Genomic DNA, 25,472 nt, shown 5'->3' on the forward strand with positions numbered 1-25,472 from the left:
AAAACTCGGCTAAATGGGACATATTGCCTTGGAGTCGCACATAAAGAGTGCTAAACATTTAGCATGCTCAGCAGCTACACGGAGGCAAGCACCCATATCCCAGTTCTGCTCAGCTAACCTGACGCTAACCTCAACAGTCACCTCGGCTGCCAGAAGCACCTAGCCCTCTGAGCCAGATAACGTGAGCTCTTTGTGACTCGATGCCAACTCTTAAGGCAGAGGTGACGTTATTTTGGAGCAGGAAGCTCAGAGCAAGTAGTAGTTCCGCAGGCGAGTCAGAGTGCATGTAAACACAAAGATGAACGTAATTGCGCACACGAAAAGGAGCGCACGCGCACACACAAGGAAGAGCCGTTTGCTCCCATAAAGAAGTCACGCACCCGAGTGAGGGGGAAAAGAGCTGCAAGCCTGAGCGCACATTTGTTGCTTGTGAAGCATCCACAGAGGCAATACCTATACATAACACCGTTTGTACTGTTTATTGTGCCTTTTCAATTGCCGTCGATAACAATCACATCCGTCTTATGCTTAGTTATTTTGTCAGATTCTTTTGCAGTATTTCATAAATGTATGCCAGAATAGGTGCGAGATTGGTCTTAAATTTAATTGGATATGGTCTAGAAAAGGTCTTAAAAAGTCTTAAATTTGAATGGAAAAATCCTGGGGTAACCCTGAAGAAGGAACTGTATACGCGACAAAAAAAAAAAAAAAAAAGATTGGAGACAAAATGGCGGACAGGACTCCGGCAAAACCCAGGGACTATGTGTATATGTATGTATATACACACCACAAAATCCTACACAATGCTCATGTATAACAAACTTACAATCAATGCATAATCAATGCACAAACAGCAACTGCTGTCAAAGTTTGCTCGTCTTTTAGCACTCAGTGTTTGTTACTAGCTCGAGTAGTTATGTGATAACATCTGTAGAACAAACTAACAAACTAGTTACTTAAAGCGGAAGTTCAGGATTTTTGACTTAAGGCTTAATCTTCGAGTTAGCAGGGGTTTAGTTAGTTGGTGGAGTTGATTTCTACAAATTCCGTTTAGTTTGCAAGTTATTTGTTAGTTTCAGTGCTCCGGAGTGGCTAAGTTGGTGTGAGTCAATGGCACCATTATAGCATGCCAATAAAAGACAACATATGCACAAATGAAAATCATCGATGACCAATGCAATCAATAGTGTTGGCTATGTTTTCAGGATAAAGGTATTAAAACTTACCATGGCATGTCAATAATTGCAGTATGAACCAGGGGTCGCGTTAACCGAATATTTTCCTTCGTTGACCGATTTTTTAAAACGGTGACGGAAAAAACTGAAGTCCATCCGTCCTTTTGACAGGTTGCAATTCACACCCCAGACCACAGGGTGGCGAGTGAGCATATTAATTAGCTATTGTCTCTCTTGATGCATGACGTCGTTGGCCTTACTCTGAAAAATGTCAAGGCAACTGAGTGTCCGAAGTTTCTTCAAAAAGCCCCAAAACGACGATGGTGTTGATAAAAGAGGTGAAAAAACAGGGACTGCACAAGCGGGCACGCAATTCAAGTCCATGCGCACCAGGAGGAAGGTGTAAGACTCCGTTCAGGCCACAGCAGGTGAACTGTTAATTTCATTGTTCTATATGTAGCCTACCTACTGGGGCCACAGTCAGCTGTTTTTGTCACTGCGGAGAAAAAGTTACATATTCATCTGCTTGATGTGTGATGGCACAGTGTGGATTCTCTGTTAAACTTGTTCGGACAGAATATTAATTTAAAATGAATGAAAACTAAATACTATTGAATATGTTGAAGCGGTATGCAATGTTAAGAGTCTTGTTTGCTCGAATTGCTGTGTCCAGCCACTGTAGCTTTGTTGCTCTCTGTGAACTCTCTATTCAAGCCGCAACGCGCGCGGCTCTTAAGTGTCTCTGTCACGTGATTGTGTCGTAGCCGGTAACGTGCTCGGCCAAATGGACACACAAGTACGGAAGGTGAATTATGCCAAACAAAGGGTCACCACAATGTCATTATCATCATTTTAAAAATTTAAGTGACGGGTAAAAATAGATTATGACTGGATTTTTATGACCCTGTCAGTCAAAATGACAGACAATGAAAAAGTCTAGCGCAACCTGTGGTATGAACAGCAACATTTGTAATCCAGAAGCTCTGCAGAGGAGCAGGACAGAGTGATATCACATCGGGTTTTTTTTTCACCGCTGATTTTTTTAATGTATTTAGCCAGCAGCACGTGACCAGTTTATATTTTTCCTCGTTCTTCATCGGGAATTTGTGGAAACTTTCCTTTCTCCGTTTCTTCTGTATGTTTCCGCAGCCTCTAAAAGCACATTTTGCCATGTTGCCGGCCGTGAATTAACTCAGCAGACTGATGCTGCATTCAAGGAAGGTGCAAAGTCAGAATTTCCAACGTCTGATCTGGAAAAGTATCGTTGGTACGCCTCCACTATTTGATCGCTTATGAGAAGTCAGGTTTGCTGGAGGTCAAAATGTCTATTGAATGCCAAAATAAAAAACTTGTGGCGATCAGCCATCTTTGCTGTTTACGTTCGATTGGAATGCTTTAAGGCAGTGTTTTTGTGTGCCGTGAGAGATTGTCAGGTGTGCCCTGTGCCGCGAGAAATTGTCCAATATCGCAGAAGGACGGAAGGACTAGGTAGAAGGTTTCGGTTGTGTGTAAATGAGGGAGGTATTGCTCGTGTCGCGTAAAAGAACTGCTTGGATTTCTAGCCACCTTGCTGTCCGCGACAATGTGGACCCCAGCACGTCGACTGTACGCCGTTGGATTATACTCGTCAAGTGTCGATATACACGAAATTTTTCTCTTTTATCCATATGTGACAACCGTCAATCCTCCCTCTGTGTTTTATTCCAAAACATTGTCGAGGACGGCAAGGTGGCCGATGGCTAGAAATCAGAGCAGTTCTTAAATGCGACACGAGCAGCTATCCAACAGTGCCATGGTGCCGAGCAAGCTTAAACGTCATCTCCAAATGAAACACCCATCGCTTCAAAACAAGTCGATGGACTATTTTGTTCGCCTTGTGAAAACAGAAAAAAAGCCAACTTTTTGGAGGAAAAACTACAAAGGTAAATGAGAAAGCCCTCAAAGTCAGTTACATTGTTGCTGAACTTGTAGCTAAATTTAAAAAGTCCCATATTGTGGCAGAGAAATGAATACTACCTGCCTGCAAAGTAAATGTCAGCGAGATGCTCGGCCCTGATGCGGTTAAAGACATTGCTGATGTTCCCCTGTCTGATAAGTCTGAGCTTTTCAAGCCTAACTGCGATAAAAAAATAAAAAAATAAAAAACAGAGACAAAGAGCTGTTGAAGAACAGCTTCGTGTGCGTCTTTCTTCAATTCCAGCCAGGATATCGGCTTTGTGTTCATCTAAACAGGGTTGAGTTACACTAAGTTAGAATAAATATTGAGAAAATATTGGAAAATTAAATATACTGTACAGGAACTAATTTTGGAACATTTTTGGTTTGTGGTGTGCCGTGACATTTTTTCCTATGTCAAAACGTGCAGTGTCTCAGAAAACGTTGAAAAACACTGCTTGCAACTGGTACCCTCCGAGCGGGATAAGTCCGACTTCCCACCTGGCTCGAATGCAGCTTGAGAACGAGTAACCGAAGCATTCCCTTTTTATTGCGGTCGTATTACTCATCTAAAAAAATAGTCCTGCAGAATGCAATGAATTACCGCAGTTTGGTGTGACATTGTTTTGGGCGCATATGTGTTTTCAAACAATGATCTGTGTTTTGAATTTATTTGACTATGTTGGATCTGTTCGTAGATTTGTATCGTTTTTTATTGGCATGCTATAATGGTGCCATTGACTCACGCTAGCTTAGCCACTCTGGTGCCCTGAAACTAACAAATAACTAGCAAACGAAACGGAATTTGTTGAAATCAACTCCACCAACTGACTAAGACCCTGCTAACTCAAACATTAAGCCTTAAGTGAAAAATCCTGAAATTCTGCTTTAAGCGCAAAAAGGGGGGGCGACAAAGCTTTACAAATAAAGACAGGCAATCAAAGGATGTGACAGCAAATGGGGTACCGCAAGCAACACGTCACTTTTGCTCATTAATATTCATGACGTTAGCAATTGTTGCTAGGTGGGTCAACCTTATAGTAAATATGTGGAAATAGTGTACGAACGAGATGTTTACTGAGCTAAACCTACCAATGCTGTCTGAAAATGATGTCCTTGGTGCCAAATTCACTGATAAAGGTGTGGAAAAACATGCAAATGTTCAGTTAAACAGATGGCTTGAGTGTCGAGTGCTGAAAAACACGGGAAAAAGAGTCTACCTGCTCCAGAAGTATCTTTTTTATCGACACCTTTTTCTTGTGTGCATTGCCTTACGCCACTGGTAATGACATTCTCCTATTTCAACAATCTATCCTTTACCACCAATTGCCCTGTCTTTCTTATATATTATATTGTATGGTTGTCTTACGTCTCTGACCGTTCTTGGGGGCAATTTACATTGCTATTTTTGTGTAGCGATAGCAAATGCTACTCAGTGACAGCCAACGAACACTTTTAATTATTTCATAAATAACAAATCTTTATTTTATAATTTATTTACACTTACGCCCCTACTAAAGTTTTTTTTTTTTTTTTTTTTACAACGGAAAAGGTAACAGTTGCAGTCAGGTACCATTTAAATTTTTTTCAGGTCATTCATTGTCAGACAGAAGCAGCACGGCTACACCACGCTAAAAAAAAAAAAGTAAAAATATCAAAATGGCTTACCTCTTCAACCTCTGTAGGACCATGGCCCACAACAAAATGTTTACTGCATATGAAATGTGAATGGCTTCACCTTGCTGGCGTTAAACTGGTCTTTTGGTCATCCGCGCAAGTAAATCCATTCTTCACATTTTTTCCTCCCGAATTTTTGGTTTCGGGAAACGTGTGAAGAAAACACTTCAAACGTCATAATGTCTACAGTCATTTCTAAAAGTTCCATAGCAGCAGTGTTCAATCGGCATGTTCTTTTTTGAAAGATTACCGGAGAAAATAGCAGAAATAACATGGATTGTATGCGAGGGCGTTTATGTAACAACCCACTTCCGCGTTACGATGGTGACGTCACGGTCTGAAAATAGCATTCATACAGAACGCTATTCAAGGTGGTGGTTTTAGTAGAGCTTGGAACGAATTAGGCGTGAAACGAGATTTGTTATACGGAGAAATAATAATACGAATTCATATCGTGTCTTGAGGTACCACTGTATCTTCTTGATATCTAAGATTAATACCATCAATAAATATATGCGCATGAGTACACCCTTTTGCCTCATTCTGAGCTGACTAATCACATGCACACTTTCTCTAGGTGTTGGTTGTTCTTACTGTACATGTTCCTCCTCTGTTTGGCCGAGGGAGGATTCAATGCATTAGTAGTAGTTTGTTTTCTCTCTAAATAAGCTGTAGAAAAGTGGGAGTGTTCGCTGTCTGAGTCAGAACAGCCCCCCTCCAAAACAAACTCCATCTCTCTCTATCTGGTGTCACAGTTAAGACAGAGAAGAGGCAGGTGGCTGTCGTCAATGGAGGGGGGTTTCAAGCATTGGTTTGGAAGAAACTCTTGAGTCTGCTTTCAGTACTTTGCGGTAAGTGTTTTAAAGTGGACTCTTCAATTCAGATTGCCTTTCAACAACCTCCAGTGAATGGTTTAGAATACAGAATCTTTCAAAATGCTTGGAAATGAGGTGTACCTTACGATGCGATACAAGGCTCACGATAACGATGATCTGAAGATATGGCGACACAACAATTATCGATACCATTCATTCTATGATACTTGACGAAACAACTGATAAACAGAAAAACAAATCCTTCTGCTGTGAATTCGAAGGAGTTTATCACGAGTCCAATCCGTTTGAACTGGGAGGGTGGCAGCGAATGAACATGGGGGGGGGGGGGGGTTATGCACAGGTGTATGAGTGTTTGTACGTGTGTGTAGACAAAATAAGAGTCGCAGGGCCCCGCGACCAGCATTGGGAAGAGATCAAGGGCAAGAGATAGGGCCATCTGCGCGGCTCTCTCCAGGAGAAGGGAGGGGTGGGGTAAGGTTGTTCGGGAAAGAGAAAGGAAAATTAAAACAATCAAATTAAGCCGAATAAGAATTTAATATGTCCAAGTACGGTTGGTCTTCAGTCAAATTGGCGCTCCTCATGTTGTAGGCGAGACCTCAGGTCTTTTAATTTATTGCCAACAGTTGCGGTCTGCCTCGACACTTCCGTCACCTGGCGCAAGGTAGCATCCACTTTTCTCCATCCTTCCTCGGACCGAACCGCGAGTCCACGACGCGGTCCTCCAATGCACCGTTTGATCCGTGGTCAATTTGTTGATTTCCTTGAAATCTGCCGTCTTGGACTTTCCGTTAAAGCAGGGCACCTCCTAAGCCAAGCAGAAGGAACCCCACAACCGTCACGCCAAACAGCCAAATATCCTCGATCACTTTCACAGATAGGACAGTAAGAAACGCTGGCTTCCAGTGATCCCATTAATCTCTCACATATCCAGTAGCGAAGCTCCCGTCGGGGCAACACGGCTCCCCTGGTGCACCGTGTCTTGTTGAAAAAATCTTGTCATTTGCGCTGAGAGACCAACTAATCAAATCCATTTTCGTATGAGAGACCAGCACAGTTGATCCACAGAGGAAATACAAAAAAAGCAGACAGACTAGAACTGACAAAGATAGCAGCAAGCTGGAGCAGGGAGCAAAGACGTCCGCCCCCGTCGAAGGCAGGAAGCAGAAGCCCGATGTTGTTACATTCATCATTATTAAAGTATCCAGTGTGGCATCACTATACAATTAGCCACAGTGGCGTGGGAAGTGGGGTGCTGAGTGTGCTGCAGCCCCCCCTTGTGTTGGGGAGGAAAAAAAACCTATTGAAACAATAGAGTATTTAATTTTGCAGTTTAAATATACTGGCATATGTTGAAACATGACCACCACCCTACACCTTGCTTGCCACTGGGTCACGTTGAATAAGACACTATTGGAAACTGTTGACAGAGGAGGCGTTAACATGGCGCAAAAACGAATTAGCGATTTGTTTCTCTACAAAAACAGTGAAACTTTCTAAATTTTGAAAATGAAAACGATTAATATGATAGTTCTATCTACTATGTCTTCAAATAGATACGATTTTCTTGCATTGTAGCCACATTATAATTGTTTCTGTTGTTGTTGCTGTTGAGCTGCTGCCGGGCAGAGTGCTTTTGGATATTCGTGTGCAATTTATATTAGTGTTGTGAAAATCAGGCTTATTGCACCTTTTTGTTTTCAAAGGTGTTCGTGTGTCATTGTGCCGTCGAGCTGTAATAATTTGCTTTAAAATACACGGGCGTTATTATTTCCAATACAAAACTCCAACACAAATTGTAGGTAAAATAGAACGTTGCCTTTGTACAAGCCTAGCAGTAGTACATAAACTATCCAGCATGCGTGCTTACTGCCATTGTGCACGCCTTGTATGGAGAAAACCTGCGAGCATGAAAAATTTGGACCGAAACGGCTGTTTTTGGATGGTTAACACTCAACAAGATCCTCAGTACCCCCTGCTGTGAGTGACCTCCAGCGCCCGTGATTAGCCATAATATGTTAAGTCCACGACCGTATATATCGGACCGCTTTTATATTGGTATTGGATTTTTAATAGTTGGATAATATCGAGATATCGGTTAAAAACTACTACTTCCAATGTGTGTGTTTGAAACAATCTGCGGTTGGGCATGGGCATTAAATTAGTTTAAAGTGGCATTAAAAAGCATTAAATGAGATTTGCTGATACCCGTAGAAACCCTGCGCCTCCAGCTCGCCTGTTGAATCTTTCATTACTTTCCCATTTCGATTTGTTTTCGCAGCTCCAAATAATCTACCGTGAAAGACCTCACAGATGCAAAAAGCACTCATTCCAATTAGAAGCGCATGTTCTTTGCCGAAAACGATGTAAACGCAACGAACTGTGTGAAAATGGCGTAGTCAATAGAAATGCTTTTCTTCTTTTTAACCAATACAAACAGTCTGTTTACGTCGGGGTATTTTTCGCAAGCCATCAGTGAGCTGCACGATAAAGCAGATGTCATTTAAGTGCCGAGTCCTCCCAGTACTATTTACCCTTTATAAAGTCGATGAAAGAGACAGTAAATCCTGCTCCGGCCCTGCCGAGGGCGGCGGGAGAGGTCGGCGAGGGGGAGTGAGGGAGAATGGAAGTCTGTCCAAACAGTGTGGAAGGGGCTTGTTTTCTTTATGTGCGTGAGCGAACAGGAAAGCGTAATTAACTGGCCAAGTGGCGAAAGCCTCGAGTGATGGATGGTGTAGAAAGACGGCCACGCGGGGAGACAACACATTCACATGCACTAAAGCTTTGTCCTGTCAAATTTTTATGTAACAACAGTTTTACTGTAAGGGCAGCTACAAGTACTCCAGTGCTGATGGATGTGCTGGCCACATAGACATATGAAGGCCTTGATAGTCTCAGTCAAACTCCAGCATTGTTTTAGCCAGGGGTGTCAAATTTATGTCACTTGTAGCTCGTTCATACTGTACATCAGTGCTTCTTAATTATTTTCTCCTACGCCCCCCCCTTCCCTCTCCACACACACACACACACACACACACACACACACACACACACACACACACACACACACACACACACACACACACACACCACCAGGAAGACGTAAACGTTTCGCACCCCCCCCCCCCAGTCACTGCTGCTACTTACTGTAAATAGTAGTGCTGCAACGATTAATCGATTAACTAGAGTATTCGATTAGGAAAAAAAAGATTCGAATTATATTTTGCTGCTTTGAGTATTCGTATAATTAAAGTGGCGTTGTAATGGTTTATTTTGAAAGTGTTTGCATTGAGTTTTATTGATTTGGCTGGATACACTGCCTTCTAGTCTGCCTCATTTCACATGGCCGAATCCAGCTGCTACATGTTAATACCAACATAAGTTTTTGTTTGTTTTGTTTGCTCATGTTTTTTTTTTTAATGCATTCATAATTTAGTTTATAGGTATATTTAGCTGTTTTTGTGGGAATATGTGTCCGAACCATTTGTTATGAGCATTGTAAAAAAGAAATGTTAGCGTTTTATAGCATTTAAGCTAGCGGACTTTTGGTATGTAAGTTAGCCAATTGTTCTTTTGTTGTACATAGATCCTTATTTAATATATATTTTTTAATACCGTTTGAGGCTCAATTCAGGTATTTTAATTTTTTAATGTTCCTTATCCGATTACTCGATTATTCGAACAAAGTAGTTACTCGATTAAGCGACTACTAAAATAATCGATAGCTGCAGCCCTAGTAAACAGTATTGTTTGTCTATAAAATGATTGTTATTATTATTATTATAAGTACACCTCTGCATAACATTGTGTCCTTACTAATTAAGTATAACTTAATTAACATTGTTTTATGTGTAACAGAAAAGACGAAAAGCGCATCAATTTGCCTGAATTAAAAAAAAAGTCACATCCAAACTATACACTCAAAGCAATAGCGTAGGTTTGCATTATATACGTAATTTCGCTTGTCTTCCCATATGTTGTAAGGACAGAATTGACCCTACTATTATTAAGTGAATTACTTTCATTATGTTGATTTACATTGACCCCTTTTCACTTGCTGAATGTGCCAGTCCATTTTTTTTCCATCAAACACACGTTTGATTTGCTAATGACTTTAACCCCCTGATTCCATCATGTTTGCTTGTAGCATTAGTCGCTAGCGTTAGCCTACCGGGCTTCTGTTTGATTTCCTGATAACCACGTGACTTCATACGTAAGCACACTGACTGCTTTCTAAAAGGGGAATGATCATAGCCGAACAACAGAGTCAAAGCGGGATAAAAAGACTATGTGTTTTATTTCGTGTGTGTTTTATTAAATTACCGAATTTACTGCCATGGTCAAAATTATGTCGGTCATCTTGAAGAATTTTGGTAACGGTAAATTTTCGGTATACCGCTCTACGAGGAGAAAAGATTTGTAGTCAGTGTTGTAGAGGTGGGGAACACACAACTAATTTCGCTACTGAAAAGTCCGACCTGCATCAGAGTTAGCATAACATTAATCTGTGTGAATTTTCTGAACTCCAACTGGAAGCTGCTTTAATAGAGATATACTCCTTTATGTGTTTTGTACTGTTAACTGTGAGAAATGTAGTGAACCAAGGTTTACCACCTTCTCCACAATTTTCATTTTTATTTTATTATTGTGGTTTTAAAGCAGCCCAAAGGAGCTTTTATTTTTTGTTGAGTTTGTCTGTGCTTGTGGACAAAAGCAAATGTGTTTTACCGAAAAAAAAAAAAAAAAAAAAACATTAGTAGAACAAAAATGACAGTGTAATTGGAATGAGGGACAGTTGTTATCTTTGCTCCAGGCAGCATCAGCTCCTTTGCAATGTTGTGAGGTTATTTCGAACTGAGCAACGTGGTATGCCACCTGATATGATGCTAACAATGCTCGCTGATTTACTGATGTAACACTGAAAGTGGGAAATTGTTGGCAGTATTCGACACATTTTCGCTGAAAAAAAAAATCACGCGGGTCTAATATCTTTAGGTCTTGTCTTAATGGCGTACCGTAAGCAACACGTCACTTTTGCTCATTAATATTCATGACGTTAGCAATTGTTGCTATGCGGGTCAACCTCCCGTTTGTTCCTAATAGTAAATGCATGGAAATTCTGTCTGAAAATGATGTCCCTGGCGCCAAATTCACTGGTAAAGTTTTTTTACTGACACCTTTTTCTTGTGTGCATTGCCTTATGCCACACAATGACATTCTCCTGTTTCAACAATCTATCCTTTACCACCATATGCCCAGTCTTTCTTATATATTATATCCTCTGGTTGTCTTACGTCTCTGACCATTCTTGGGGGCATTTTACATTGCTATTTTTGTGTAGCGATTGCAAATGCTACTCAGTGACAGCCAACGAACACAACAAAGCTTTTCATTGATAACAAATTTTAATTCTACAATTTATTAACACTTCCCCCTTACTAAAGTTGTTTTTTTTTTACTACAGAAAACATAACAACAGTGGCAGTCAGATACCATTTAAATTTTTTTCAGGTCATTCTTTGTCAGACAGAAGCAGCACGGGAAAACGCCACGCTAAAAAATAAGTAAAAATATCAAAATGGCTTACCTCTTCATCCTCTGTAAGACCATGGCCCCCAACACAATGTTTACTGCATATGAAATCTGAATGGCTTCACCTTGCTTGTGTTAAACTGGACTTTTGGACCAAATTAATCCATTCTTCACATTTTTATCTCCCAGTTTTTGGTTTCGGGAAACACATGAATAAAACATCCCTCATATGTCGTAATGTCTGGAGTCGTTTCTACAAGTTCCATAGCAGCAGTGTTTGATCGGCATTTTTTGTTGTTGAAAAATTTACGGCGAAAACAAGCAGAAATAACATGGATTGTATGCCAGGGCGTGTCTGTAATGAACTTCAACGTTACGATGGCGACGTCATGGCCTAAAAATAGCATTAGTTTTATCTATTAATTTGGCTCCCTGCTGTCCGCTGCAAACATTTTTAGACACAGTAAAGAGACAAGTCTTTCCATGTCTCCCACTGAATTAAAAGTCAAAGCCAAAAGCAAAACGCTACATACTCTTCGTCATAGTTCCCCATCTTAGTTCTTTATTTCTTCAGTGCTCTTTGCTGTGTGCTCTTTTTTGGTTCAAAAATGCTGCGCACACTCTGAAAATGAGAGTGCCACTGCCACCAGTCAGTGAATTTGCAATTACACCCCTGGCATCGCTCTGCGCCCCCCTGGGGGACACGCCCCACTATTAGAGAAGTACTGCTGTACATGAAAAATCATATGCTTTTATTTTGACATTTGTGCTGTAAGACTGTAGATTTATGATTTGCGTGATTGAGTGCGTGAACTACTGCACTTGGCTCACTTTCATGTCCGCAGTTGCATTCGTTTATTGGCCCCCTCCCAGTCGAAACGGATTGTACGTCAATAGCAGCCAATGGGTTTACAAGAAATTGACTCAACAATGCCCGAAAACCAACAGGACGTGACACCAAATGCACAGGAAGTAACCTGGAAATGCGCAAAAAGTCAACAGGGAGTGATCTAAAATTTACAGGAAGTGACCGTAAGTGACGTCTTCAAATTCCAAGACAGTGAATAGAATAGAATAGAATAGAATAGAATAGAATAGAATAGAATAGAATAGAATAGAATAGAATAGAATAGAATAGCCCTTTATTGTCATTATACACTTACCGGCCACTATATTAGGTACACCTGTCCAACTGCTCGTTAACACTTAATTTCTAATCAGCCAATCACATGGCAGCAACTCAGTGCATTTAGGCATGTAGACATGGTTTAAGGCAATCTCCTGCAGTTCAAACCGAGCATCAGTATGGGGAAGAAAGGTGATTTAAGTGACTTTGAACGTGGCATGGTCGCTGGTGCCAGAAGGGCTGGTCTGAGTATTTCAGAAACTGCTGATCTACTGGGATTTTCACGCACAACCATCTCTAGGGTTTACAGAGAATGGTCCGAAAAAGAAAAAATTTCCAGTGAGCGGCAGTTCTGTGGGCGTAAATGCCTCGTTGATGCCAGAGGTCAGAGGAGAATGTCCAGTCTGGTTCGAGCTGATAGAAAGGCAACAGTGACTCAAATGACCACCACAACCAAGGTAGGCAGAAGAGCATCTCTGAACGCACAGTACGTCGAACTTTGAGGCAGATGGGCTACAGCAGCAGAAGACCACGCCGGGTGCCACTCCTTTCAGCTAAGAACAGGAAACTGAGGCTACAATTTGCACAAACTCATCGAAATTGGACAATAGAAGACGGAAAAACGTTGCCTGGTCTGATGAGTCTCGATTTCTGCTGCGACATTCGGATGGTAGGGTCAGAATTTGGCGTCAACAACATGAAAGCATGAATCCATCCTGCCTTGTATCTACGGTTCAGGCTGGTGGTGGTGGTGTAATGGTGTAGGGAATATTTTCTTGGCACTCTTTGGGCCCCTTGGCACCAATTGAGCATCGTTGGAACGCCACAGCCTACCTGAGTATTGTTGCTGACCATGTCCATCCCTTTATGACCACAATGTACCCAACTCCTGATGGCTACGTTCAGAAGGATAATGTTCCATGTCATAAAGCTGGAATCATCTCAGACTGGTTTCTTGAACATGACAATGAGTTCATTGTACTCAAATGGCTTCCACAGTCACCAGATCTCAATCCAATAGAGCATCTTTGGGATGTGGTGGAACGGGAGATTCGCATCATGGATGTGCAGCCGACAAATCTGCACCGACTGTGTGATGCCATCATGTCAATATGAACCAAATTTTCTGAGGAATGCTTCTAGCACCTTGTTGAATCTATGCCACGAAGAATTAAGGCAGTTCTGAAGACAAAAGGGGGTCCAACCAGTTACTAGCGTGGTGTACCTAATAAAGTGGCAGGTCAGTGTACAGTTGTACAATGAAATTGTGGAACATCTTCCTTTACAGTGCAGGATAAGTTAAAATCTCAAAAGTGATTTGCAAATATAAAAGTATTAAAAAAAAAAAAAAAAAAACTCATTGCCTTCCATTGACAAGGATCCAATTTTACTGGAAGGCTAGGTTGTGAATGCTCATCTTTCAGTGCCATTTTGTTCGTTCATTCGCCCCCTCCCAGTCAAAATTGACTGGACGCCGGGCACAGTCAATGGTAGCCAGTGAGTTAACAAGGAAGTGACCCAAAAAATGTCCCAAAATCAACAAGAAGTGATGCCAAACAAGAGGAGGTAACCTGTAAATGCTCCAAACGCAACAGGAAATGATGCAAAATGCTTGGGAAGCGACCCGTAAGTATCTTCAAATTCCAAAGAAGTGATGCAACTCATAGTCTGCCATTGACAAGGATAGACATCCAATTCACTTGAATTTTCATCTTTCAGTGGCATTGATGGTAAGTTAACATGTTTGACTGGTCTGGCATACAGGAGATGTAATTTGCGATTAATGTAGCCCGCGACCCAAGATGAGTTTAACACCCGTGGTTTAACCAACACAAGTTATAGACTTAATTTTGATGCATGCTCCAGAAAAGTCAGATTACATCTATCCAGTTTTTGTTGCTGTGATTTTGTGGACAGGTGGTTGTGTCATGTGTTGAAAATGTCACCAAAGGGTAAGGCCTATTTGCATTTTCAGTCAGCAGTTCCTTGATGGTCAAAGGGTGGAAGGGCCTAAATCACACAGGGTAGACAGTCTTACATCTGTCTCCGTAAGCTCCTCGTGAGGGAACAGATGCCTAAAGCTCTCAGATGTGGTTGCTCATTTAAGGGAATTCTCACGCAGACATCTTGTGCTTTTCTTCAAACAACGTGATTTCCTGTCATGTCTTATTAAGGTTCGGTTGCTGTAATGTGCTCTTCATGTTGTAAGTAGTAAGCTATTTGTCTTATGCTCTGCTTGTTTTATTGAGTCGCTTCTGTTTGTATCACCCATGCGATGTTATTTTGCAAGTTACACAGAACTGCTTATGCAGTCATAGCAGTCAAAATGGTTGAACTTGGGTAATGTGACATAATATAGCTGCATGTGTTGAAGTGATGTCTGATCAATATGGGATAGAATTGCAGTCATCTCTCGCTACTTCGCGGCTCACGTTTTGCTCCCTCAGTTCATCGTGGATTTAAAAAAAAAAACATTTTATTATTCTACAGAGTTCTAAAAACATATTCATGTACATGTTCTATTTACATCTGCGTATATATCAGTGTTGTCTTTAGCAGCCCTTTTAATTTTTGTTAAATCATGAAAACATTTTAAAAAAGGATATTAACAGATGTAACTGTTTGAACGAAGCCATGTTGTGGTCAAAGAGTAATCAGTACAGTGTGTCAGGGTGATTGATTAGGGAGATAGGGGTAAGCCCCTTTCATTCCCAATCAAAATCAAAGGTAAAAAAAGTTTTTAAAAAATTATGTAATGTCACTTCTTCCTGCTTGCCTTGACAGCCTGTTACCTGCAGAGCTTCTAGTTTACAAATGTTGTTGTTCATACTATGATTATTGACATGCAATTGTAAGTTTTTATAACTTATCCTGAAAACATAGCCAACATTATTGATTGCTTGGGTCATCGGTGAGTCTCATGCATGCATATGTTGTTTTTTATTGGCATACTCAGCAGGCAACATTGACTCGTGCTAGCTTAGCCACTCCGGAGCCCTGAAACTAAGAAATAATTAACAAACTGCACAGATTTTTAAAAAACCAACTCCACCAACTAATTAAACTCCTGCTAACTCAAAGAATAAAGGGCAGATGACGAGTTCAATTTTTCAGCGTTTTACTCGGATAAATTGTATTGAATGCATCATCCACTGTGTCAAAACTCATATTAGAAAAAAAAAAAGAATTCACCACGTAACTTTTTAGTTACTGCCATAGCAACACCATAGCAACGAGGGACACAACTTGCTGCCGGCCGCTACCTGATGACGTAATTTACAGAAGACCTCACCAGCACTCTAGTACAGAAGTATAACCCGACGCTATCCTCGGCATATATTGCAAAGATTTCCTGGGTTTTAGTCGAGTGATTCATCATGCTGTCTTGATATGTAGCGATGAATTGCTCACACGGAGGCTCGTGATTCTATCAGTGGCCCAAAAAACCTTCATCTGCAAGGATTTGGACATCTTGTGTTAGAGTCAAGCAGAAAAACCTGTTTACGGCACCTCGATCGCTTCTTTTTTTCAAGATTTCAGTGACGACAGCTTGGAAAACCTAGGAGAATACAACCTTGGTTTTTCAAAGACATGAGTAGACCCTAACTAGCTCTTCTATGTCTATAATGTAATGCAATTCTGTTGATATTGTAGGGCAAGTGCGACCTGTTTTTTTGTTGTTGTCGTTGCTGGCCTGTCATAAGCAGTGTTGTCACAGATTACTTGAAAAAATAATTAATTACTGGTTACTAATTTCGCCTCAAAAAAGTAATTCAGTTACCTTACTGATTACTTTATTATCAAAGTATCTATGTTACTTTAAAAGTAATTTATCGGTTACTTTTTTACCAAATTGTCTCCCTTTTTTGCCTCAACATAAGAATGACAAAAAAAAATGTCATTACATGTAATTGCGTTTCCGATAATTGAATTTATAGAGGAAGATCTTAATCTTCGAGTCAGCGGGGGTTTAATTAGTTGATGGAGTTGATTTCAACCAGCATTGAATCGTGTTAGCTTAACCACTCCGGAGCCCTGAAACTAACAAATAACTGACAAACTGCATGGAATTTGTTGAAATCAACTCCACCAACTGATTAAAACCCCGCTAATTTGAATATTAAGCCTAATGTAAAAAAATCTGAATTTAGGGTGAGGGTTTAGGGATTAACAGCATATCAGTGCCAATGTAAAACAATGCAAATTGACTGCACAATAATCAACAACACACAAATGAATTCCACAGTGCAATAAAAATAATATGGGGGTGGGCACGAATGCGCGCGCACAACTTGGAAGTACGCCGTACAGACAAGCGGTCAAATTTTCCCCAAAACGTGGCGGTAACTAAGCAATTTACTCTAAATAGGACTTACAACACATCCTAAGAATGCTAAACAAACACGTCACCTTACGGCATAAATGTGCAAAACAATTATGATGTAAACATTTCTTGCCGACTTCGCCAGGACGAGCGCGAGTGATGACTACCCGCCGTTGCAACAGCAAAGCTACGAAACGGCAGGCAACGTAGCGGTGCCAACCTATCGCTAGAGCCCTCCAGAATGAAGGATAAATACTCACATTCATTCATGGACGCACACAGATCAACATTCCCTCACACATCTCAATAGGTGGCTGCACTTGGCTCGAACGTGCACCCGCGCTGGCCTGGCACACGTCTTTCTCAGTCCCAAAACACTCAGCGCATGTGACTCAAGACCAAAACAGGAAGTAACTATCAGCGGTTACCATCGAAATGGACATTTTCTATTCAAAATGCTCTTAGTACATGACTACAATATTCTTAATTCTACATACATTTTGAGGCAATAACAAAATAGTAACGCGCAGTCACTAAGGAAAATAACTCTAATCAGATTACTGGTTTGGAAAAATGAAAACGTTAGATTGCTCGTTACTGAAAGAAAGTAATCAGATTACAGTAACGGGTTACTGACAACACTGGTCATAAGTAGATAGGACAGCTGACAGGTCGTCTATTCATGTGAATTCGCTACATTTATTACTAGATCTATGTCACTACTCATCTGTTTTTGCAATTACTAATAATTATATCACCAAATGACCGGGGAAAGAAAGGTTCAGAGAAAAATCACCATGGTGGACATAGGCTTGCCACTCTTCTTTTCGTGTAGCGTCAAGCCGCCGTCTGCTGTGCCAACTAAATGGTCATCATTTGACAACTCAAGTTCAAACATGTAAGGATTAATTGTAGATAATCTTTCCTGGGAGCTCTCATCATTGCTAATGTCATGAAAAAAGTGATCCTAAAAGATACTTTCGCTGCAAATATCACTATCGCTGGTGCTGCTATGGATAAATTCTGCCATGTTCCTCTGTTGCCTTCTGTAAATGACATCACACTTCCGGGTTTGGGAAGCCAGTATTGACGGACTGCTAAAAAATAAATAAATAAATAAATAACTAAATTTTAAAAAACATGATTTCTTCTCGCATTTCACATTAGAAATGACACAGTCGTTTCAACGTACTCATCCAAACTTTAAATTCGTCACATTACACCGAAACTATTCATCTGTCTTTCAAGCCTAATGTCAAAAATTCTGAACTTCCGCTTTAGGTGTCAAAATATGAAATGAATTAAACATTAATTGAACAAAAATCGTCACTAGATTGAAGTGGCAACTTTTGAATATCTGTCCACTGTAGTGACTAATTTCCTTGAAAAGGTTGATGACGTATTTGTCTAATCTTCCCATGCCATAAATTAGGGGCCAACATGTGTTTGAAGTGATTTTCAGAGCCGTCCAGCTTTGTGTTGTACTGAAGGCGTTCCCGCATTTGGCAGAGTAGCACACTAGTGTGACATCCTGAGTCATTGTGTTGCGAGCCTCCGAGCAGGCAGTGGTTAAACTTAATGGTGTGTATCCCGCACAATTGCTGTGCCACTAAAAGCTTTACCTGATATCTAATCAGTCGGTGCTCGCAGACCAATGCGTTCCTTGAGGGGATCCGGACGTGTGTTTTGGAGAGAGGGTCTGAGATGGGGGGTAGAGTTGACGAAGGGCAAAGGGGCGGGCGCAGGAAAGGATCACACCGCTGGATATGTTTCTTTTATCCTGGGGATGTAATCTGCCCTAATGCTTTGCACCCACCTGGGGCAAGGCCAGCAGGTGTGACTTGGCTGTCAGCGGGAGCCCAGCGACCTACGGGAATGCCGATGAACCCAGAACTCTGCAGGCTTATTTGGAGTCATTTCATTTTGAGTCTCATGGACACGGTGTGTGGTAAGGGTCAACAGTATTTGGCCATGTCAACAAAGATGGCTCAAGTCTTGTCCAAAACAGAGATGAGAGTACTGTGTGAATTTGATTTTTTTATGCTCGTTCAGCCATTTGAGGTACAAATATACAGTGGTATGATCATCAAATTTGATCATAAAAATCATACAGATGAAAAAAACAGTGTCTGCTTAAACTAAAGCCACCCAAACATTTCGAGGCTTTCATATTTTAATGAGGATAGCTTGCAAAAAATGACAGAAGGGGAAAAAACAAGTACCGTATTTTTCGGACTATAAGTCGCACCCCAGTAAAAGTCACACCAGGCATAAAATGCCCAACGAAGAAGGAAAAAAACATGTATAAGTCGCACCTGAGTATAATTCGCATTTTTGGGGGAAATGTACTTGATAAAATCCAACACGTAGAACAGATAATTCATCTTGAATGGCAATTTAAAATAAAAACACAATATACAATAGAGAACAACATGCTGAATAAGTGTACAGTATGATAATGTTACATGATGCATGGACAACGAAATGTGAACGTGGCCAGTATATTAACATAACATAGCTATTAAGAGTTATTCAGATAACTATAGCGAAAAGAACATGCTAACACGTTTAACAAACCATCAGTGTCACGCCAAAACACCAAAATAACATGTGAAATGATATAATAATTTGTTAATAATTTCACACATAAGTCCCGTCCGAGTATTAGTCGCACCCCGAGCTAAACTATGAAAAAAAACTGTGACTTATAGTCCGAAAAATACGGTAAGTGAACCCTCTGCCTATGGAGACTTAAAGAGCAATTGAAACCAATTTTTACCAAACAATTTAAGTCAGGTGTGTGCCCAATCACTGATGAGTGGTGTAAAGCTGCCCTGCCCACAATAAAACACACACCTGTTAAGAAATGTCTTGATGAGAAGCATTGTCTGATGTGCATCATGGCTCGGTCCAAAGAGCTGTCTGAAGACCTGCGATCAAGGATTGTTGATTTGTATGAAACTAGGAAAGGATACAAAACCATCTCTACAAGTCTGGATGTTCATCAATTGACAGTCAGAGAAGTTGTCTACAAATGGAGGGAGTTTAGCACTGTTGCTTCTCTCCCAAAGAGTGGTCGTCCACCAAAGATGACGCCAAGAGTTCAGAACAGAATACTCAGAGAGGTAAAAAAGAACCGTAGAGTGTCTGCTAAAGACTTACAGAAATCACTGGCACAGTCCAATATCTGTGCACACATAAACTATATGTAAAACTATGGCCAAGAGTGGTGTTCAAGGGAGGACTCCACAGAGGAAGCCACTGCTCTATAAACAAAATATTCTCATTTAATGATCACAAGAAGGCACTTGGACAGTCCACAGAAGGTTTGGCAAAATATTTTGATGAAACAAAAGTTGAGTTGTTTGGGAATAACACACAACATCATGTGTGGAGGAAAAATGGAACAGCTCACCAACATCAACACCTCATCCCCACCGTGAAACATCATTATGATTTGAGGCTGTTTTGTTGCCTCACGGCCTGGACAACTTGCAATCATTAATGAAAGAATGAATTCAAAAGTTTACCAGGGTGTTTCGCAGGAAAACCTGAGGCTGTCTGTCAGACAGTTGAAGCTAAAATGAGGATGGATGCTGCAACAAGACAATGATCCAAAGCACAGAAGTAAATCAACTTCAGAATGGTTTCAGAAGAACAAAACACACGTTCTGAAGTTCCCAAGTAAAAGTCCAGACCTGAACCCCATTGAGATGCTGTGGCTTGACATAAAGACAGCCATTCATGCCAGACATCCCAGGAATCTGACTAAGCTAGAGAAGTTTTGTAGATAAGAACGGGCCAAGATTAATTCTGATCGATGTGCCAGACTGATCTGCATCTACAGGAAGCATCTGGTTGAAGTTATTGTTGCCAAAGGGAGAGGGGGGCACAACATATTGAATGTGATGCTTCACTTACTTACCCCCCCCCCCCTTTTCATTGTTTGCATACTACCCTCATTAAAATATGAAAATCTATAAATATTTGAGTGTTTTTAGTTAAAGCAGACACTGTTCTTTCATCTGTGTTATTTTGATAAAGATCAGATCACATTTGATGGTGATTTTATGCAGAAATGTGAGAAGTTCCAAAAGGTTCAGATCCTTTTAATACCACTGTAAATCCTGTTTGCGGAGGGTGGTTGCTGAGGAGGCAATACCTCCAATATGATTTTGCATTTATACAAAATTAAACGTTAGTAAGCACTTTCATGATCGTTTCCCACCAGCTACGAGTGTTAACTCCAGCATGTTTAGTGTGTCTAGCGATAGCATAACGTGTGTTTATTTCTCACTAGCAATTGTCGGTGTTGAGAGTGTGTATAATGTAAACATAAATAATAAAAATAATTAATAATAGATATAATAAATAATAATTGAAAATAATTCAATTATTTTTGTTCTGATGATAATAATATTAAGCTTTGGGTTTACGCTCTCCTAAATGACTGCATTTATTTTAATTTATTTTGAATATTTTTTTATTATTTTTTTTTTACTTAACATTCTACTTATGTTCCAATTTGCAAGTATGTTTTGAAAAATAAAAATCCTGTTTAATGAAAAAAGATTTTTTTTTAACCCAGATATCGCAAAGTAACACATTTTAGAACTTTAATTGCAATACACTGACTCCGTGAAACTGTGATATTTTGCTTAAAGTGCGTATGACACCAAAAAGCATGTTTTTCATATTTCATGCAATGTTTTATACTCCTGAATGAAATGGACCGCTTGAATGTGTGTGGAAGCAATCGTTTCATATATTCAATTTTTGAATCCCACGCCATGAAAATGAGTGACTTCCGGCTTCAGTCTCGGGTTTAGGATGAATGCAAATGTGACGTCACCCGGGTCAGCATCTCACAATACAGCGTTGCTTTATAGCATGCAGATGGACTGCGGATTCAGCTGATTTTGCGGATTAATTCGTTTATTTTTCGCATCACGCCAGCCGAATGGCTGCAGAAAATTGTTGCTGCACCAGGGAGAGGCGTGTTACCCTTTTCGGGTTTCAGAAACCCCCACCCCAAGATATTGGCCAAAACAAGCCCTGCTACTGTGGGACCATTGGACTTACGAGGAAGTGAGTAAAAGTTGTATTTTGTATTATGTCAAATACTGGGATCATGGCACACGTTTTAATACAGAGGTGGCTTGCATTTTGTGGCTGATTTTCCACCGAGAATGTCACTTGGCTGACGACCGGCGTCTTGTCGCACACCTCCCCCCGCCGGGAGAGCGCTGTACTCGGCTGATTGCCCTCTTTGTGTGCCCGATGTTCTGTCAAATTTTCAGCCCTATCAGAAATTGCAACTTTGCGTTAAAAATGGACACGAATACAGTGATTTCAAAGTAAACACTACAAACTTTCTTTAAATAAAGAACTATTTACTTACGTTTGATCATGGACCGACATATAGAAAAGTTCTCCTCAGACACATCCTGCCATGTTAGCTGCAAAACAACTGCAAGCCGCTCTCTTTACGTCTTCTCCGTGTAGTAAAGCATTATTTTACGCCATATTCGTGTTGACCATGTGGCAGCTACGCGCTCCTACGACGTCGGACGGTTTGTCCGGCAGTACTTCCAGCTGCTTCTCCGGTGAGCTCTCCTGTCCGTAGCAGGGGAACGAGCTGTAACTTGCCGCCTGCCAGGCGGGTTGCCGATCGCCGAGGACAATCGACAACCCCGCCACGCCGTCATTTGACATGATCCGTGCTAGTTTTGTGTGATTTTTCGCTTTGAAAAGCGTAAGACTTTGAGACGTAACTCGGTTCGGGTTAGCATGTGGGCTAGCTGTCATGCCTCTTGGTTTGTTTACATTTTCCGAAGCCGGGGCAGGGATATGGCAAAAGCCTGACTAACTACGGTGGCATAAAATATCGTTTGGGAGGTGCGATAGTAAAGGTGAAATCGACAGTTTTAACCAAAAATAAATGGAGATTTAATTGTCACGAATGTGGCCCGTGAACAAAAATTAGGTTGACAACCCTGGAATAAACAATGACAAAAATGAAATTAGTTGTTTAATATTTTAAATTTCAATGTACTTGACTGAAAATTTGAACGAATCAGACGTGTTGGCTTAGCGAACAGTACTCAAAAAAAAAAAAAAAAAAAAAAAAAAAGAAAAATCACCCACTGGGCAAGACTGCACAAATATCTGCAGGGTGTGCTGTTTCTGTTTCTGTTTCTGTTCCTTTTTTTTTTTTTTTTTTTTTTTTTTTTCATATTATGGATTCACATTGGTATATTTTTTCTTCATTTCTCCCCACTGAGGGCAATGGCCTCAACTGTAATGTTTTCTCACACAGTGGTTTTATCCTCAATGAAGCGTGCCTTTCAGCCAGTGCGGGAACTCGTGCATTCAAAATTGCTGTGACCTTCTTGTGATTTAAATTGACTCCACACCAGGGCAGCGTTTAACAACACATTTAAAGGAATCAATCATATTTCTAGAATATTCTACAAAACAACAAATAAACAGAAAGTTGTTGTTATCCTTCTGCTGTGAATTGGAATGAACTTATCTGTAGATGCCCAATCCGTTTGAAGTGGTAGGGTGGCCTTTTATGTTTGAAGTGGGAGGGTAGCAGCGAATGACATTCATTCGCTGCTACCCTCCCACTTCAAACGGATTGGACGTCCATGGCCATCAGTGGGAGCTAATGCCAGACAATGTGTTTATTTTGGGACATTTCACGTCATAACCTGTTGATTGTCTGTCACTTCCTTTTCGTTTTGGAGCATTTATAGGTCACTTCCTGTTAATTTTGGGTTCCTGAACAGGAAGGGACTAAAAAATGTCCCTCATTGAATAGGAAGTGATTCAAAATCAACAGGAAGTAACCTGTAAATGCTCACAAAAGACTGGCTTGGAATGCTCTGGTTTCAGTGTCATTGACGGCGCTCGACGTCCAATCTAGTCAAAACGAATTGGATATCTAGCGGTTGCCTGGTACACCAGACTCACCGCTGTTCCAGCTATAGACCCTACTCACCAACGTCACAGAATGACGTGTCGCTGTATCCGGCCGCCATATTGTCCGTCTCTGTTTAGCCCTATTCTCAATGGTTTCAATTAGTCGTTCAGTTTATAGAGCAATTCATGGAAGCCCCGGTGCTTTCAGACGCTGTAAACTCATTGGATGCGTTGCATAAAAGGCGTTATGTGGAAAAGCTTCAGTCTATCCATTCGCCAGATCCATATTTGATGCCTAAATCGATATTTTTCGACCCGCTGTCTTCGCCCTCTCTGCCTGACATCTGCTACCCTGATATCTACAACTATCTTGTCCACACAAAATCAGCCTATTCTCACGAAAGTTTGAAAACCTTTAAGAGCAGCACTCTAAGCAACATTACCCTGTGTGATTTCTAAAATGGCGACAATAAAAAAAAAAAAGAAAAAAAGTTGACTGCGATGGCCGACACTTCAAGGATAGGTGGATATTGGACTATTTCTTCAATAAAACACGCAACAACTGTGTCTGCCTCATTTGCAAAGAGACAGTCGCTGTTTTCAAAGAGTTCGATGTGACGCAATATTACTAAACATGACATGTACGACAACATTACAGGGAAGATACGCAGCGAGAAATTATAGCAACTTGAAGCTAGTTTATTTTTTCACAGCAGCAGTATTTCGCAAGAGTCCGAGCGTCGAAAGAGCCACAAAGACGAGACTGGAAATTATGAATAAAAAAAAATAATAAAGCAAATGTGACACACAGAAGGGCTTGCTAAAATTTGTTTAAATATATTGTTCTATGTAAATCAGCCAAGGTAGCCCCCCGCATTTTTACCACACCAAATCTGGCCCCCTTTGCAAAAGGTTTGGACACACATGTTTAACTGATGATCCGTAGACGAGGCCAGCTTCTTTCACTTGGTACCAGCTAAATATTATTCAAAATGTAATGATGGTGGAAGAAATAAGCATCTTGAATTTGAAACTGTATGTTGTCGGCGATTAGCCTCGCAATGATCTTAATTGTGGTTGTCAGCCCAGAACCCTCTAAATATATATAAAATGACTACCACATAATCCATGGTAATAGTTTAGAGCTCAGTTTTCTCGTCGAATTGCAGCAGTCCATCTCGCTGTCCTCTCCGGGTCTCTCGGAATACGGTAGAACTTCAAGTCTCTCCGTCTATCTTCTCTGTTATTGCAACCAACCGCCACACACGCTTTCACCATTTTGATTATTAATGTTAACGAGCAGAAAAACAGGAATTTATGTAGCGGTAATGCATCAACACGACGAGTAGACGGACAATATGGCGCGGAGGCGTGGTTGTGACGTCATGTGAGTAGGGTCTATTGAGTCTGGCCACCATACAATTTCCAGGGCGGAGCAAGCCACAGCAAACAGACAGCGGAGTGGACCAATCAGCGACGGGCAGACGTGACGTTAGTAAAACGACGAGGGCAGGACGAGGGACTTGCGCGCGGAAGTAAACATTCGAGGAGAGCGGAGTTTATTCAACATGGCTAGCGCGAGACAGACTGTTGTCAATGACTCGTGTCGATGTGTTTTTGGCAATTTAAAACTGATTTTACCGTGGATTGGAACATATTCTCGGCTCTCCTCTTCACCATCTGTGTTGTTGTGGAGACGACGCGCAAGAGTGACATTGCTCGTTAAGAGCACGTCACGCAAATAAACGAATCTGATTTGTCAATTGATTTTGTACCTGGTTGAGAGGCCGTTAATGGGCTGGTTCCCAGACATTTCTCTCAGTGTGTGGAAAATACAGGGAGAACAGTCTGGCCGTGCCAGGCAAATCTAGCGGTGTCAATGTCAGCCAGTGAGCTAACGTACAGTGGTATTAAAAGGTATCACCCTTTTGGAATTTCTCACA

General features: G+C 40.9%; 1 protein-coding gene across 3 annotated transcripts in view; it reads left to right on the top strand.

The window, feature by feature from the left end:
- kif26ab (kinesin family member 26Ab) overlaps positions 1-25,472 on the top strand; it is a 232,519-nt gene that overhangs the window by 56,640 nt on the left and 150,407 nt on the right. Inside the window, exon 1 of one of the 3 annotated variants that reach the window (XM_057858782.1) lies at positions 4,109-5,638. The exons of the other annotated variants lie outside the window; for them this stretch is intronic. The gene's annotated coding sequence lies outside the window, so the exon portion shown is untranslated. Of the gene's footprint in view, positions 1-4,108; positions 5,639-25,472 lie in introns of those variants that run through there. 3 annotated transcript variants of the gene reach the window in all.

The sequence above is a fragment of the Corythoichthys intestinalis genome, chromosome 15, assembly GCF_030265065.1.
Source record: "Corythoichthys intestinalis isolate RoL2023-P3 chromosome 15, ASM3026506v1, whole genome shotgun sequence".
Lineage (NCBI taxonomy): Eukaryota > Metazoa > Chordata > Actinopteri > Syngnathiformes > Syngnathidae > Corythoichthys > Corythoichthys intestinalis.